This window comes from Diadema antillarum, unplaced genomic scaffold, assembly GCF_040938485.1.
Source record: "Diadema antillarum isolate AM-2024a unplaced genomic scaffold, OU_Dant_1.0 scf00000020, whole genome shotgun sequence".
Taxonomy (NCBI): Eukaryota; Metazoa; Echinodermata; class Echinoidea; order Diadematoida; family Diadematidae; genus Diadema; species Diadema antillarum.
Genome location: NW_027270909.1, coordinates 1,914,153 through 1,931,035, shown reverse-complemented (window position 1 = coordinate 1,931,035; position 16,883 = coordinate 1,914,153).

Sequence of the window (16,883 nt, the reverse complement as noted above, 5' to 3'; positions counted from 1 at the left end):
GCGTGACCTATGGCAGTGAGAAATGAGCAATGAAATCGTCAAGTGTAGAACGAATTGAAAAGGCTGAGATGAAGATGGTCATAATGGATGTGAGCAGGGCATCACTATGTGATAGAAAAAAAAAATGAAGACGTCCCCTAGTCAATGAGCCTGGTAAGGACAGGGCAGGCGATGAGGCAGAGCAGGCTGAGATGGACTGGTACGGACCCCATTTGTGTAGGAGAAAAAAGACTCACTGGCTTCAGAGAATAATAAACTTCTCAGTTGCTAGGGGAAACCCACATGGGAGACCCCACATAGGCTGGGAAAAACACATCAAAGAAGACAGAAGGGCATCTAAAAATCGCCCACATCGACCGGACTAGAGACTAGATATCATGGAAGAGAGCGGTCCAATCACACTGAGTGGGGGGGGGGGGGGGGGGATGAACCTCAAACGACGACGACGACGACGGCAACGACGATGATGATGATGAATCAAAGGTAAGCGCGTTTCATCCTTACTTTTTTCTTTCATATCTGTCGTATGCAAGAGGATATCTTGCCCTTTTTGTTGAGTATTCAGTATTTAGCTAGGAAACGATATCAACAAGAGTATACGTGCATTGATCTGTAGGCCTTCTCATGTTACGTTTGCTTGTTTTGATTTTGAATTTCAGCTGAGTTCTGTGAATCTACAAAGCAGTGTAAACGATGCAATTAGTGGTCACCTGGACAGCATTTAACGAAAGTTGTAGTGACTCAATACTATGAAGTTACAGCATAAAGGCAAGACGCATGTTGCATCTCAGGTTTTTGAGAACCTTTATTGATGGTTTACCTTGGATTAAGAGTGCCGTCTAAAACAAAGGACAAACAGCATGAACAGACAAAAGAATAAGTGATAAGTACTTACCATTTGCCAGCAAACCTGTAGCAGAAATGAGGAAAGAAGGGAATCACAAGGCAGACAACAAAATGTGTTAGCTGATGATCTACATACAGTTGGTGGGTTGTTCAATAATATTCATCGACATGTCGATGACAAATAAAAAATGACGAGGACGGTGTGAGAATTGTTATAATTCTGCGACATAATTCAACTATCTAGCATATTACCAAAATAAAAGGCAAATATTTCATTTTCCTCTCCTTTATGATTCACCAATAAAGAATACGATAAATAAGACAATTTATGAAAACGAGATACCGGAGCAGAAAACAGAAATTTGGTTTCTGAGATTTAGAATAAGTATGGCATTGAGTAAAGTCTAACCGGGTGCTATGTTTGTATGTGGGCGCATGATGACTTTTAACACCTTGACATTGCTTTGTGTCAGACAAGTGAATTACGCAGATAGACGTTATCCACAAATCCGCTTGTTGCGACTTATGTAACCCGAAGGCCTGTAATAGGAAGGGATTATTTAAGGTACATGACAATTCGAAGCTGTAATTCGGCTTGCTACTGACATCATCAGCGCTTCATTACCCTGCGACCGGTAGGATGTGGTATTTAGAGTTTCTACCCATACATGGCTAAGTTTGATAGAAGCGTTTGTGTCATTGTGCACCTTTCTTCTTTTTTCAAAGTAAGTTGATTATGGGATATGTAAAGATAAAACGTGTAACGTCTTCACATTCTATTTTTGATCATATTACGTGTATTATCTACTTCAGGCCATTCTTGAACTGGCAAAGCTTCACCCCCATTTACTTTTTTTTTTTCATTTCAAATCATTCTGCTTATGTCCGCATTTCTTTGCTCATAACTTTGGTTGAAGTTGTTCTTGCCGTTTTCCCACATTCTGTTTGCTGCCCTCAATGGGCAGTGGGGGCGTAGAGAGTCCCCACTCCCGATCGGAGGACCCGAGTTCGAATCCCGCCCAGTGCTTTCGTCCTTGGACAAGATGTTTAACCCACTGTGTCGCTCTCGACACAGGTGTATAAATGGGCACCTGGCAACGCTAGGGTAATAATAATAACAGGGCCCTCTGGTAGAACAGTGGCAACACTGAAGAGGCTACCCTATAAGACCTTATTATTATCATTATTATTATCATTATTATTATCATTATTATTATTATTATTATTATTATTATTATTATTATTATTATAATCATTATCATTATTATTATTATTATTGTTATTATTATTATTATTATTATTATTATTATTATTATTATTATTATTATTAGATTATTATCATTATTATTATAAGACTATTATCATTATTATTCTTATCATTATCATTATTATAATGGGTCAAATTTTGTGAATAGTCCAACTCTTTGTGGTTATTGTCTTGTCTTTCCTGTTTAATGAAAGTGTATTTGTCTCCTTACTTCAATCCCTTTGCAAACCAAGAGGTTTTTGCTTACTTGTCTGTATATTACTTGCCTATAAGGGGTTCGACGGAACAAGTAAATGCGGATAGATAAGAAGTGCTGGTAAACATACATAAGAGTGGCACAAGTGAGACAAGCTAAGTATCAGGAGGTACCGATAGGCGTAACAAAGCTGAAACTTAAGCAGTCTTTCTTTTATATTTCTGGTGATCCCGCCCCCCCCCCCCCCCACCCCCCAGCCCCCACTCACACACACGCGCGGCCGGCTCATAAATCTTAGCCAAAAGACAAGGCGACTTTTTCAGTATCCGGCGACTTTTTCGGTATCCAGCGACGTCTACTGGTGGTAAATCATTCACGAAATGACCACACCCACGTTGACGGTGACATTATGCACACATTGCAAACAATAAGATATAACATGTAGAGTCTCTAGCTATACATAACATCGAATCGGTGGTACCATTTGTGCACCTTTCCATTTTTCGGAATAAGTTGATTATGGGATGCATAAACGTGAAACGTGTAACGTCTTCACATTCTATTTTTAAGCATTATTATCTGTTATTTCTTGAACTGACAAAGTTTCATCCTCATTTACTTTGTTGCATCATTTCAAATCATTCTGTCTGCATTTCTTTGTTCATAACTTTGGTTGAAGTTGTTCTTGCCATTTTTTTTTCATGTCTTATTTGCTGCCCTCTATGGGTCAAATTTTGTGAATAGTCCAGCTCTTTGTGATTAGTGTCTTTTCCTGTTTAATGAAACTGTGGTTTTGTCTCTTTACTTCAAACCCTTTGCAAACCCAACCGACAAAGGGGTTTTTTTTTTTTTTGCTTGTCTGTATACTTACCTATAAAGTGTTCGACGCAGCAACCTTTTTAAATAACATAATTCTGTATTCAATCAATGCATTTTATAATCCTTATGTATCATTATATTACACTTATACAGAATATTACATAAAATATGTGTGTGTGTGTGTGTGTGTGCATGTGTGACTGCAGATCTGTAATGTGGATGGATAAAACGTGCCGATAAACAAAGTAAAATAATAAAACCAGACAAACAAAACATCACGAGGTACTTATACGCCTAACAAAGATGGAACGTAGGCAGTATTCTTTTTTTATTATTTCTGACTATCCGACCCCCCCCCCCCTCCATCCACCCACACACACGCGCTCGGCTGGCTCATAAAAATTTTACCAAAAGACAAAGCGACTTTTTTTCAGCAAAAACCAATGACGTCTACTAGTGGTAAATAGCCACGAAGTGACCACACCCACACTGACGGTGACATTATACACGCATTGTGCTGCGTTGTTTTGAGTCTGACTCCATTAAATCTGTATGTATGGTTAGGTAACACATTGATGTGTACACGTGTGTGTGTGGGTTTTTTTTAACCTCCGCCAGGGGAGGAGCTGATGCTCTCATCGGCGTTGGTTTGTTTGTTTGTTTATTGTGTGCAAAACAACTCAAAAAATCGTGAACGGATTTGAATGAAACTTGTAGAAAAGGTTGAGAATGACACAAGAAACAGATTATTAAATTTTGGTAGTCATCCGAGAATTTTTATGGATTTCTGATGGATTTTTAAAAATCTTTTGGCAGATAGGGTCAATAAAGTGGGATGTTCAAGCTGCGCGTATTTGTGCTCCAAAGCGTGTGCCCATCTTTGGCGAGGCGCCGAGTAGCTGGAAGATGATGGCGTAACAAAAGACTTACTTTATAGGGAAATCTGGCGACTTTAAGTATGCATGTATGAGTGGAAATCACTGATCTCTATGGAAGAAAGATCAAGTGGTAGAAATGCTGTTTGGCGGAGGTCTGCGCTCTCAGAGTGCTTTTCTAGTTTGCATCTGTGGTCCACTTTTTCTTCGCATCAATGTTTCATTTCTTTCTTTCTTAACAATTTTACCTGAGGGACCGAGAACAAAATTCCCGCTTTCAACTCTTGACTGAGTTTATCCCACACATAAAGCTCCCCCCCCCCGAAAGAAAAAACTAATGCGAAAGTATAGATTCTGCCGAGCCTTGAACACCTGTCCACCCCACCCCCACCCCCTGCTACTTCCACTGGTATTATATCTTCCAGGGTGAATCTACTACGTTATAATGATGCGCTAACACTACAACCACCGTAGGCCGCCTCTCTTAAAAAAAAAAAAGAAGAAAATGTTCCGCTTGTTTGAATATGCAGTTTACTCAAAACTTAACCTGGTTTGCTTTATGCTTTCATGTACCGAGTCTGTGTTATATCCTTATACTGTGTGCAATGAGGAAGTAAAACTACAATGTGACATTTAAAGTATATGATTATTTCAACAATTCGCATGTACACACGCATGAACGCAAACACGCACGTAATAGCACACGCCCTTTTATTGGTAAGGCACAACCCTGGTGATTTATCAACCCTGGACATTTTTATTCATTGCATACATAATTCATTGCTACTGACCTGTTGCAAATTACGAGTCGGTCCACTCTTGTTACTGATGAACGAAAGCCTGCACCAACAGACATTTTTGCTGTACATATACTTCAATCTATACAATACATATAGGAGTAAAATCACTCTATGAACTATCAACCGCTGCATGCTGCTTTGTCAGCCAACGCCTTTTGTGCACGTGCAGGTTGTGCACGTGCAGGTCTCTGTAACAAACAAACACACAAACAAACAAAAACACACAAACAAACAAAAACACACATGAACACATACACACACACACAGACACATTCACAACTAGAAAAAAAATCTATTGCACTTTGCTTTGACACAAAGCATAATATCTCATATTTTATACATACCATCTTTTAATGGGTATAGCTTTCGCAAAGTTATTCTAAAAATACAGCACCGTGCAGAAGGTGTATTTGAGGAGGTAGAAAATGTTGTAGATGGAATAAACTGAAAGATAACAACAACAGAATAATTGGTTAGGGAAGACGGAACATGAGGAATAGAGCCATTGGTCTAAATCGAGACAAGGAGAGAAGAGAGAGGACGAAAGTGAATGATATGGGGTTTAAAAGGAGAAGGAGTATAGGAGACTGGTAAATGCAAATAAAAAAAAGCAATGATAGTAATGTAAATAGAAACTTCCTGCAATATCTATTTATTTGTAGCCTGTATGTTTATGGACTACTTTATTATCAACATGGACTTGTATAATATTGGATGTGCGTTTTTTAATCAAAGGCTGATAGCTTGCGCGTATATCAAAACATAGATATTTACGATACACGAGTTTGCCATTACGCCGAGATAATGTTTGAATTATCTTCTTTTTTTTCCAAGAATCATTAAAAAGGCTGTTTGATAAGGATAACTGTAGGAATATCACTTGAAATACTGACAATGAAATAAAGTTACTTTGTGTAAGTAGGCCTACTCTGGTAATACCGAATGTACACATAATAACAAGAATAACGTCGATCTACTTTGTGACCAAACACACTGACGAAGAACTTTAAGGCGTCGAACGTTACGGTCATGGGTATTTCATTAGCATACTGTCACCATGACACATACGACCTGCCAGGGTAGACTGGGGATGCCTGACGGTTGTCATGGTAACACAATTCTAATCTGTAAATGCAACCTTGCTATACAACTCTAGCAGCACTGACTGACTGCATTGTTTCTATTACTCTCTACATAATGATGTATTATTTGATTCGGGTGTGTTCGCTTCGCTCATTGCAGCCTTGCATTCAATGATTGAATACGCATATTAGATCGGATCGTTTTTCCACGGCAATTTGTAATGGACAAAGCACATGCGTTTGCATTTCCCATTTACATCGCATATTCTGTGGAGAAGACAGGCAGTAGCATGATTCAGTACTGTATGCAGATTTACAGTAACATCAAACCATTCCACTTAATTTGTATCAATCGCGACCTTAGTCGAAAAATTAAACAACGGAAAGGTTGTTCTGACGTCTGCAGTCATTGCAACTATATTGAGAGTCAGCACGTCATGCTAATAGTGTTCGCTTGCAATCACCGCAAATTATGTTTATGATGTTATTTAGAGGGTTTGGTTTTCTTTTCTAAGTTATAAGAAAAAGCACAATTGGTTGTACTGTCGGTTATGGTAATGGTGATAGAGTATGCTAGGGATTGATTTGCCAACAGGAACCTCTTCGGTATTGATACTGCTCTCTCAGTGTGTCGTATCAACCCTCGACTTTCTAGGTGCCATTTTTCTCCTTTCATTACATTTCTGTTTGTGAGGACCACCATGGATAGGGCTTTATGACGAAAGATGACGTCAGCACCATACACGGTTCCAATTCAGGATTCCCTGCTTAAAGCGTCTTGATCTTGATCTTGATGGTGTACGTTGATCAGCCCTGGTAGAGCAACACTCAACTTTCACAACATGGTCAATTTACTAACGAATTGGACATGACATAGCCAACCTGATAAAATTTTATTTTTTTTGCATATTTCCACTGAATAATGATCATTATGTGTTTTATCGACACGTACAAATGAGCAAAGGGGATGTGATCCATTCACTACTGTTTCCTTTGATTGGACGCATAAACTCACACATACGTGCACACACACGTGCGCGCGCGCGCGCGCACACACACACACACACACACATACTTTTATGGCATAACATCTTGAAGCTAAAGACGCGCGGGAGAGAAAAAGAATACACTCGCAACATAAAATCGAATGCAGAACGGGTGCAGAGATTACCAAGCTTCAACTTTCGCCATCTTTTAGCAGGGTGAAATTACGCTACCTTGTGTTCCTGGTTTTTTTTTTGTGTGTGTGTGCATGTGTGCACGCAGCTTTTTTTTTTTTAGTTGTTGCTCCATTCTTGTGGAACTATATGGGCAACGAGGATTTATGTCCGTCCCATGTTACTATCCAATGAGTGATATGATATACTTCTGACAAATTTCCCTGGAAAATTGTCTATTCTTCGCAGCCAGAGAAAATCAAATTGACTAGGAGTGGAAGAGTAGACTTCATTCAGACTAAACAGGTTTGACATAAACAGCAGCAGCAATAACAAATAGAATAGACAATAAGCCAGATATATAAGTCTCATCATTTCGAAAATCAAATCAGCCTGTGCATTTAGCCGTTTTCTGATGGGAGTAGCAGGTTGTGCAAACCCGCCTGCTCATAAGAAGGACAAATGCTATCTCTTTTTTTTGCATGGATCACTCGCAAACTGAGCCTTTTCTCGATCGATAAAACATTGACAGTTTCATTAGTATACCGTCTTCCACGTGTAAGTCGTATCGCAGATTCCTCTAACGCCATTTCGCCGCTGGTGTTCCCGCTTAATTTCTCATTAGTACTTTTTCTCTCTTCCTTTCTCCCTCTCCCCCTCTCTCTCTCCCTCTCTCCCTCTCTCTCTCTCTCTCTCTCTCTCTCTCTCCCCTCACATTCGCTCCCCCTCTCCCGTGTCCTGTGATATAAAATGTATTGTGCGCGCGTCGTAAATCGCTGTAGTTGACAGCACTGTATATTCTTATCCTACCGCCTAGTTAACCCTTTCTTACTCTTTGCTTCACAGCGAGAACACACGCCTTACGAGATACAAACTCTCGCTATCTCTGGCACAAATCATCTGTCTTGGACTTTTGGACTCTCCTTGGCTGGAGTCATAGAGACTTGAGGCGACAGGACAAGCGAGCTTAAAGAGTGTTTAGCAATAACGAAGTGACAACTGCGGGCGTGTGTCGCCTAGGCTTTTAGCTCTATCAGCCGCTCTCTTGCCTTGTCATACTCCCTGGGAGAATCCGCTTCGACAGCCCGCCCGCTGCCGTTGAGTCTTTAACTGTGAAGGACTAAGGTGTGGATCGTGGTGGCGTGCGGAGATCATACCACAGTCAGGGTTTAATACCTGCACCCAACTTTGATTTAGGGGGTTGCACTGTTACTTTAGATCTGACTGGTGGGCACGCGTTTGTGTATTTACTGCACCCCGAAGCTGTGATGCTACCCTCACCACTATGCTAATTTGATTTGTTTTGATGGGAGATATTTCTTCAAGTATTGTTCTTGTCTCACCATAACAGACAGTAAAGGGAATAAGCCAGGGAGAGAACGAGACCTAGAAGGAAAAGTATTTCACACGATTGAGAAACGCCCAGGACAAAGTGGAAGCGGATTTGGATAACATAATTCAGCTGGCTGCAGACATTGCGTGAAGTCAGATTGAGAGGGACTGCGAACTGGCATCGGTGAGTCTGACACACACTTCCGTTGGGTTGTCTTTTTGTCGCTTGATTTGCTCAGCTGTGAGTGGAAATTATCATTACCTGGGTTCGAGCTATCACGGTATCAGGCCGTTTGACTGCCTTTTGAGGTACGTTTTACAATTTGGCACACTTTTTTTGTTTTATGATATCTGTATTAGAATTTCATGTAATATATTCACATACACATTCAAAACACCTATTTTTTTCTCGACATGAATATTTAGATTTGATTCTATATTGGCAATTAACGTCTAATACATTTCTATAAAACCATAAATGTACACAATGTACATATTTTACGTGTATGATATATATATATATATATATACATGTATATATATATATATATATATAACAAATGTTTATATATATATATATATATATATATATATTTAATAGAAAGAGAGAGAGAGAGATGTAATTTATCATGTGTTTGTTTGGTTGTATCCATGCGCTTAATTTATCCAATTGTCCGTGTAACCTTTGTACAGCCTCCATTTTATTTGCTACAAAACGTAGTAATATAAATGTGGCTAAGTTTCGACATGCCTTCAAATATTTTTTTTCAATATTTTTCTCCTTGTTTTGCTTCCTGTCTATACCACGACAGAGTCGGGAGGGATGGATTCGTAGAAGTCCGATTTGAACGAAGTTGCATTTTGATTATTCTTTACCAAAGATAACAATAAAAACAACAAAGAAAATGACAATATGCTTTGGACCTACTAAGCCTATCATAGCGTGCAAAAATAAATACAAATTCTTATCATTGACTGATTAGCCAAGAAGCGAAGATAGGTTGAGATGTAAATATCGTTCCCCTAAACCTTATTTTGTAATCAATTTACACTGAGAATTGTGGTAGACGGAAAAGAATCTCCCCTTTTTCGTGGGAAACGAATACGGTGGGGAATTGTACGCGATCTTCGGTAGATGACATACTATCTTCAGTAGATGAAAAACTGTTTTATTTGCCTGGAGTGTGTGCTTGCGTATGTGTCTGTCATATGTGCATGTGAGTGTGCTAATCATTTGTATTAAAGTATGTGCATAATAATATGTCTCTGCGTGTGTGTGTGTGTGTACGTGTAAATGTGCGTAATTTTTACCTCCTACTTGAAGGTGTCTGTGCGTCCGCGTGTATCCATAACCTAGTTGCTATGAACAACAAATTACCTGTTTCGCCAGCTATCCCTTCAATTATCTCTGTCTTTTCTTGTTGTTATAATTTCTGTTGAAAGAATAATTCAACAAAATAAACCTCAAACTTCGTCATTTTTATAAAATCATCATTTTCATTAAAAAAAAGTCCTGCTTTGTAAATGCTTGCAGAGAAGGCTGATAACAAACACATTCCAATTAGTCGTGTATCAGTTGGGTATGGTGTTAAATCAGCTTCATATCAGGGAGATACAGGATCCTGCAATACACTTTCGCGCACCCACAAACATAATACCTTTGAAAACACTTTCTGTTCTCTTGACACTTTTAATGCTTTGCACATATATGTATATGTATATATGTGACTGTGCACCTCAAAACGAACATAAAGTCGCACACACTGATTTTGCGTGAGGACTGAAAATAAGTGAAATGGGTCAACCTAGCCGAACTTGACTTTTTCATATTTTCTGAAAGAGCGAAACTTCTTGTACATTATGCTAAAATTTGGTATCATAAAACGGGCAGGAAATTGTGGTTTTTTAGCAGTTTATCTCGAACATTTTTGGTAGAATAGTGTGATTATGTGTGTCTTTAGAATCCCTTTTTCATTTCTGAAAAACCTTGTTCACACTCGTCATTTTCAACTCTAATAACTTTTGAAAGGATAGCGCTACTGCTTTGAAAGTTGACATTAATTATAGACAGAATGTGTTAATGAGGCATGCTTAATTTCAGTTTAATCTGATAATCCCTTCATTGTTGTTACTCTGGTGGTGTACTTCCTGTTTTTTGTCCCATTCATCGCACAGCCAGCACGGTTTGGTAAAGATTAAGCGCTTGAATAGACACTGTACTTCAGAGCCTCTTTTCTCAGTTCACATTTTTCCTGAGTTTGTGCTTTCTTTCCAATATTTAGATAGGTTTGGAAAGTCCATTTAATTTGAGTTATACATCATTTTAAAGCTTAAAGTCTGCTCTTTTAGAATATGGTCTTAACTAAAAATTAATGTCTGGCGACTTTTTGTTTGTTTTGAGGTGCAGAGTCACATATATATATATATAGGCCTATACACGTAAAAAGAGAGATGCGATACAAGTAAAACACGTACATTCAATCCAAACATACAGGCATGCACAGATACATGTACAACATAAATACACACATGCACAGTCCCACACATGTGAAAACTGCGTAAATGCATATAAGAGTAACAAACACCTATACATACGTTACACCGCCATATATCTCTATTAAAATGTATTCCTCCAAAGAAGTCTTCCTTGCCTTTGTTGCATCCTTGAACATTAAATTTTAAAAAAAGAAATTAGAATAAGAAAGCAAAGGAAATGGATACACCAGCTTTTTCACGGTATGTCATTTTAAAAGAGTGAGATAGCGAGAAGTGTCTGGCCATGACGCCCAATCAAACCTGTTGCATGCAAACGGGCATGGTCGGGATTTTGCCGATACGAAGCGTGCAATCTTCAGACATTAAAAAACAAAAACAAAACAAAACAACAATATTTCATCCGGTCCTGTGCAGGTTGAGCCGTCCGCAAAGCGATGTTGAGTAACACATTCACAATTTTCTTTCCCATTCTGGAGTCACACTCTCACATCCAAACAATGTTTCATGAAATTGAATGTAAATACTCTCTGATATCGTCTGAATTTATTTACAAGACAGAAAAAGGTGGAATTAACGCAGAAAAATGAGGAAAAAGACTGGTGTGATTGAAGGAAGTGGAGGAGGAGGCGAAAAAGAAGAACAATGAGATAAAATATGCAGAGTAGTCAACGTTCTGTCATTATAACATTGTGTTTGTAAGTATTATTCCTCCTTCGTCTTCTCTGGTGATAAAAACATCAGTACTGCAGTGAGATGTGATATTTACAACATTAGCAAATAGCAATGGTTCATTATATTATATATATCATGTGATATGTACATGTGTATTGGACACGTATATACACAAATGTCACATATAAACGTATATTATGAACGAATGAATATTTAAGGATCTCTTTCCAATTTGATTTGTTTGTCAAAAAGAATGATGCTGGTACAGTACCCAGACGCTGCACGCCATATTTCCTCAACGTGTAACAACACGAGACCGCTGCTGGGTAGTTAATTATTGAACAAGATTTGTTACCGTCTTCACTACGTTTCCTCTGCGTGCAATGCTGATGATTATGATGATTTTATTAGCCATGACCTCTCCCTACACACTCACACACGACCATTGCTGAGATGGAGTAATCCAAACTAAAGAACTCTCATGCATACATGCATTCCTCCATCGTATGACAAATTCCTACTACTCTCTTGCCTCAGAGTATTTCTAGTTTTATATAGGAAAGAGAAAAGGGCTGTCGTGGTTTGTGGGGTGGGCTATGCAGCAGTAGTTTCTCTACAAACAATGACAAATTGTACTGGAGTGAGCTTTGGAGTTTGCTTGAGGTAAATCAAACAAAATCCGTGCCCCCAAACAAATTCTAACTTCTGGTGCCACATTAGGAGTTCAGTTTTAGTCAGTTGCTGTGTTTTGATGCTGCATTTCTTTATAGTCTGAAAAACATATATAGGCCTTGCATTTCTATTCTTTCAAACAACAACTTAGAAGTGTTTAGGTATAATACGTTTGTATTTCGAACAATGAAACCAGTTAGGTTTGGATTGCATTGCTCCATTGAGACCAGTGTTTACGATCTGACAAACGAATTCCTTTGTCAATGTCCAAGCAAATTAACGGAAACCTTTCAGCATTTTCCATTCAACCGGTCTATATTCAAGCCAGGGACATTGGCAGGCAGTACTATCGCATGAAATGTCCATTCAGCAAACCCGCCATTTTTCTCTCGTCTTCATGCCATGATATAGTGGGCAATACGCCCCTAATGCGCGTTAATTGCCTCTGTGCCCTTCGCGCACACAATCAATTACAGAGCCGCTACCTTCATTAACGAATGCTGAACAAATAATCGACTGCCACGCAAATACATCGTAAATGTGTATTTCCAGCAATGATTCGGACAGCGCTGAAAATAGCAAGCAGATATTTGCGTTCAGTGAAAGAAACACTGGAAATCCGTAAACATAGAAGCCATAGAAATGACTTGATACACGGAGTTCTAATTTTGTGGATATTCCAGTGTTTCTGTGAAAGTGCGAATGTTGTATAACTGTTTTTTGTAGAGTTTCAGGTGATTTACATCTATAACATATGCTGCGCAGTGAGAATTAGCTGATGAAAGTCATCTTGTTATCACCATAGGCAGGGAGGTGACCTCCCTGCCATAGGTAAGACAAGTTTGACATTAGCTGAATGTTTCAGTTACTGGAGTTTCAAAATAATTCATAATCTCAGCACAGCCTCGCCGAGAACAGTTCTAATTTGTGGGTCCTATTACGAAGCTTAATTGGTCGATGTGGTTGCTACACATTAGCACAGAATTCTCACTAAGCGGGCTGAAAGCCTGATAATGTGTGCGTTGTAAGAGAGGAAAAACACTTGGAGCACGAAATGTGCCTAGCCGCATTTGATTTTTTTTTCCTATGGCGGTGGAGCGTGCAAGGTGACAGTCTGTTTGCCCGTTGCCTAGCAACAGGAATATCTCGTTTACTAAAGGTAGAATGTAGAAAAAAAGAGGGGAAGAGGCAAAATATCGCTACCATCGTTGAGAAAAACATTAGCTAAACTATTTTTTCACCTTTTCGCATTTTCGTTCCGTGATGTCGTAAGCAAGTAAAGCGTGTATCAGATGGAGGAATATAGCAGCAAAGAAATGCTGATGTGAAATCTGTACTGCGTTAGGATTAGAGTAAAACAAGATATGAGTTTTACCTCCAGCATCAGAAAAAGTATTGTTCTCAATGATCTTAAAGTTGGAAAATAAAGTGAGAAATGTGGCTTCATGTCATCCGATATCAATACTTGCTAGATACCGCAAATGCATTGGCATAATTATTATTCAGTAAATTTTTCCTAACTGTATTTTAGAAACACTGCGTCATGTAATGTGTTTTGTTTTACTTATCTACTATAAGCATCACAAACACACAAGAATATAATGTGTCTACATGTCTGTGTGCGTTAGATGGTTGGAAATAATATTTGGAAGTGATATAATTGCATACTTGTTTCATGTTTTATTTGATCAAGCATGTTGCCATCCTGAAGGCAATTAGGCCTGGCGTCATTCATATGAAACTACAATTATTCTCCCCCCCCCCCCGCATCCCAGGGTTGCTATAGCGATCAGTAGTTCTAATTGTCGTAAAATTGCTCTACGTGGCACATTGCTAGTTCATAATGAGTGAAGCATCTACCGCAATACTCACAGCTAACACTTCATGTTCCCGAACTCTAATTTGCATGCCTGGGGAATGAGTGATGTCTTTGAAAGTTATAATTGATTTGATTTTATCTCAAATGTCATACGGCACACGAAAAAGGAGGAATAGTGATGCACTTCGTAATAAAGTGGAATCATCCCACGGTACCAAGGCTGGGTTAATCCACAGTTACTTATATATTCAGCCTACGGTAACAGTTCAGTGTAAATACCATCATTCTTTTAAATGACTGTTTAGTTGTGTCAAAATAACATGAGGGGGAAAAGATGAGACACGATTTCCCCGTTGATTTTTTGCCGACGCAAAGTGCGACGAACTTGTCAATGCAGCTTTGGAGTCAACACAGCTGCTTTACCAAGCGTGTCTCTACTATGCAAAGTGGGAAATGGTAAAGAGAAAGAGAGAGTGTGAAAAGATTGAAGAAGAGAAAAAGAGGAAGATCTGGATAGAGAGAAGGAGAGAGCGAGAGCGAGAGAGGGAGAAAAGACGGGAATATTCATTTGCAATTCAAGGCACAAACAGTGGCTGACAACCTCGCCACGATTCAAACGAAATGGGTGGTATTATTGCGGTTCCAGGATTTCGGTTTTTTTTCTCTCCTTTTTGTATCTCTTTCTCTGACACATTTCATTTTGACTGGGCCCTGTATCGAGCTCATAACGTCGGGAACTGTCCGTTCGGCCGATACAATCGGACTCGACTTGTGAGTTAAAGACGACGGGCGGCAACGTTAAAGTGTTGTCTGGCAATCTTTGGTAGTCATAAATAATGATTTTGGGAAAAGAATCGGGCTTTGATATTGACTGTAGCAACGGTCCTTTGAATCCATGGAGAGCGCAGAGAAATGGCTGTAAGTGGCATTGCAGATAAATCAATGAAGAATTGTACACATGTAATGTATGAGTGGTCTTCTGACACTATCTGCGGTCAGGCCATTGAATTGAACAATATTTGGGGATAGAGAAAAGTCGGTGAGAAATGCAGGATGGGTTACTCTAAGAATTTGTCACAAGGATGGTTCATTACTCTAGTTCTCACAACATAACTATCAATGTCGATGATATAGCGTTTAAATGGCAGACAGTGATTTGCTTCTTGTTAATTTCGAGGAAAGAGGCGTAGATAGGAAACATCGCAGAAAAGACATATCATATTCATCTCTCCTGTTACGATTGGATCTTGTGATATCATCTGCTTTACTTCAATGAGTGGAATTAGAGCGCAGTGGCTGTAAGGCTTGACGACTTTACGCAATTTGTGGACTCGAACTGCGCTACATACAGCTGAGTCTCTGGTGCGCATTATCCACGATTATTATATACTGGCGTAATCATCGCCAGATCTTTTCATCAAAATATCGGAATGCTACACGTTTTTGTCAACTGATTGACATAACCGTCTCCAAACGCTCTGGTTGCTCAGTTACAGAGAGCGGAGGAAGCAGAGGTACCAAGACAGTGGTGTAGGAATGGTAGGCAGACAACATCGGGTTACGGAGGGAAATAAAACGCATATAACATTGAGGGAATTCACTGGTATTATCATTATTTTTTTTGTTTATTTGAAGTTGTTACTTTATCGACAGGATGGGTAATATGGCCATCAGGGTTTGATTCTTTATTCTAGACAAAAGCTTAAGTGATGTTGATGGGACTTTTCAGAAAGGGAATTTGTTCCGGTTCTGAGTACCCACTATAAATGTGGCGTGTACTAAATCACCAAGGAGCGTTAAGCCCCACCCCCCCCCCCCCCACAGGCCTTGTTCCCTCAAGGGACAAAACAACATCATTGAACCCGTACAGACAACAGGAGCAGCCAGACAGACACACAAACAAATATGGTGACTGAGAAGAGAGAAGTAGAAAGATTCTAGAGAATCATACAGAGAGAAATAAAGAAAATATCCCTGAGTACTTAATCTGTACATTGTAATGTCGTGTGGTATAAGGGTTGCCCACCTTATTTACCTCATTCAGAGTCGTTTATGTATAATAGCGTTAACAAAGGTAAACGAGTCTTGTAAACATGTCAAGAAGTTCACTGTTTGTAGGCTGTACGAGTTGATAATCGCTTCATGCTGCACATGTACAGTTTTTAATGCAGAAATCCTGCCTCACGCTAAGTCTTGTTTGAGGACGTAATAAAAGAGATCATTATCAGTAAATTCACAAAACGCACCTTGAACCTTTCACCTCGTGAGATGGCAGAGGTGTCAAAAAGCCTTCAAAGTCATTACAACCGCCTAGTATTTCTTCCTGTGTAATTACGAGATAACGACAGGTTAATAGCCGATGTTTGGCTCGCTAAACAGTGAAAGTTAATTAGCTTTGGGTTCACTACCAAATCCTAACGTGCAAGGATGATTTGTGCGTACAGCCACGACGCCTTTCTAAAGCGATCAAGAAGTTTTCTCATAAAAGTTCTGGTGAGATTGACGCTTTATCTTGATGTCTATGACGTCACAAAAGATTCATTAGACTTACATTAATAACCTACCACCTGCCAGTACTATGATTGTTGTTGTTGTTATTGTTGTTGTTGTTGTTGTTGTTGTTGCGGGGTGCTTTTTTTTTTGGGGGGGGAGGGTAAGTCGATTAATTCCTGCAAAAATCCTATTCTATTATCTTGATGTCTATGACGTCACAAAAGTTTCATTAGACTTACATCAATAACCTACCACCTGCCAGTACTACGATTGCTGTTGTTGTTGATGATGTTGTTGTTGTTAGTGTTGTTGTTGTTGTTGTTGCGGGTTTTTTTTTTTTTTTTGGGGGGGGGGGGA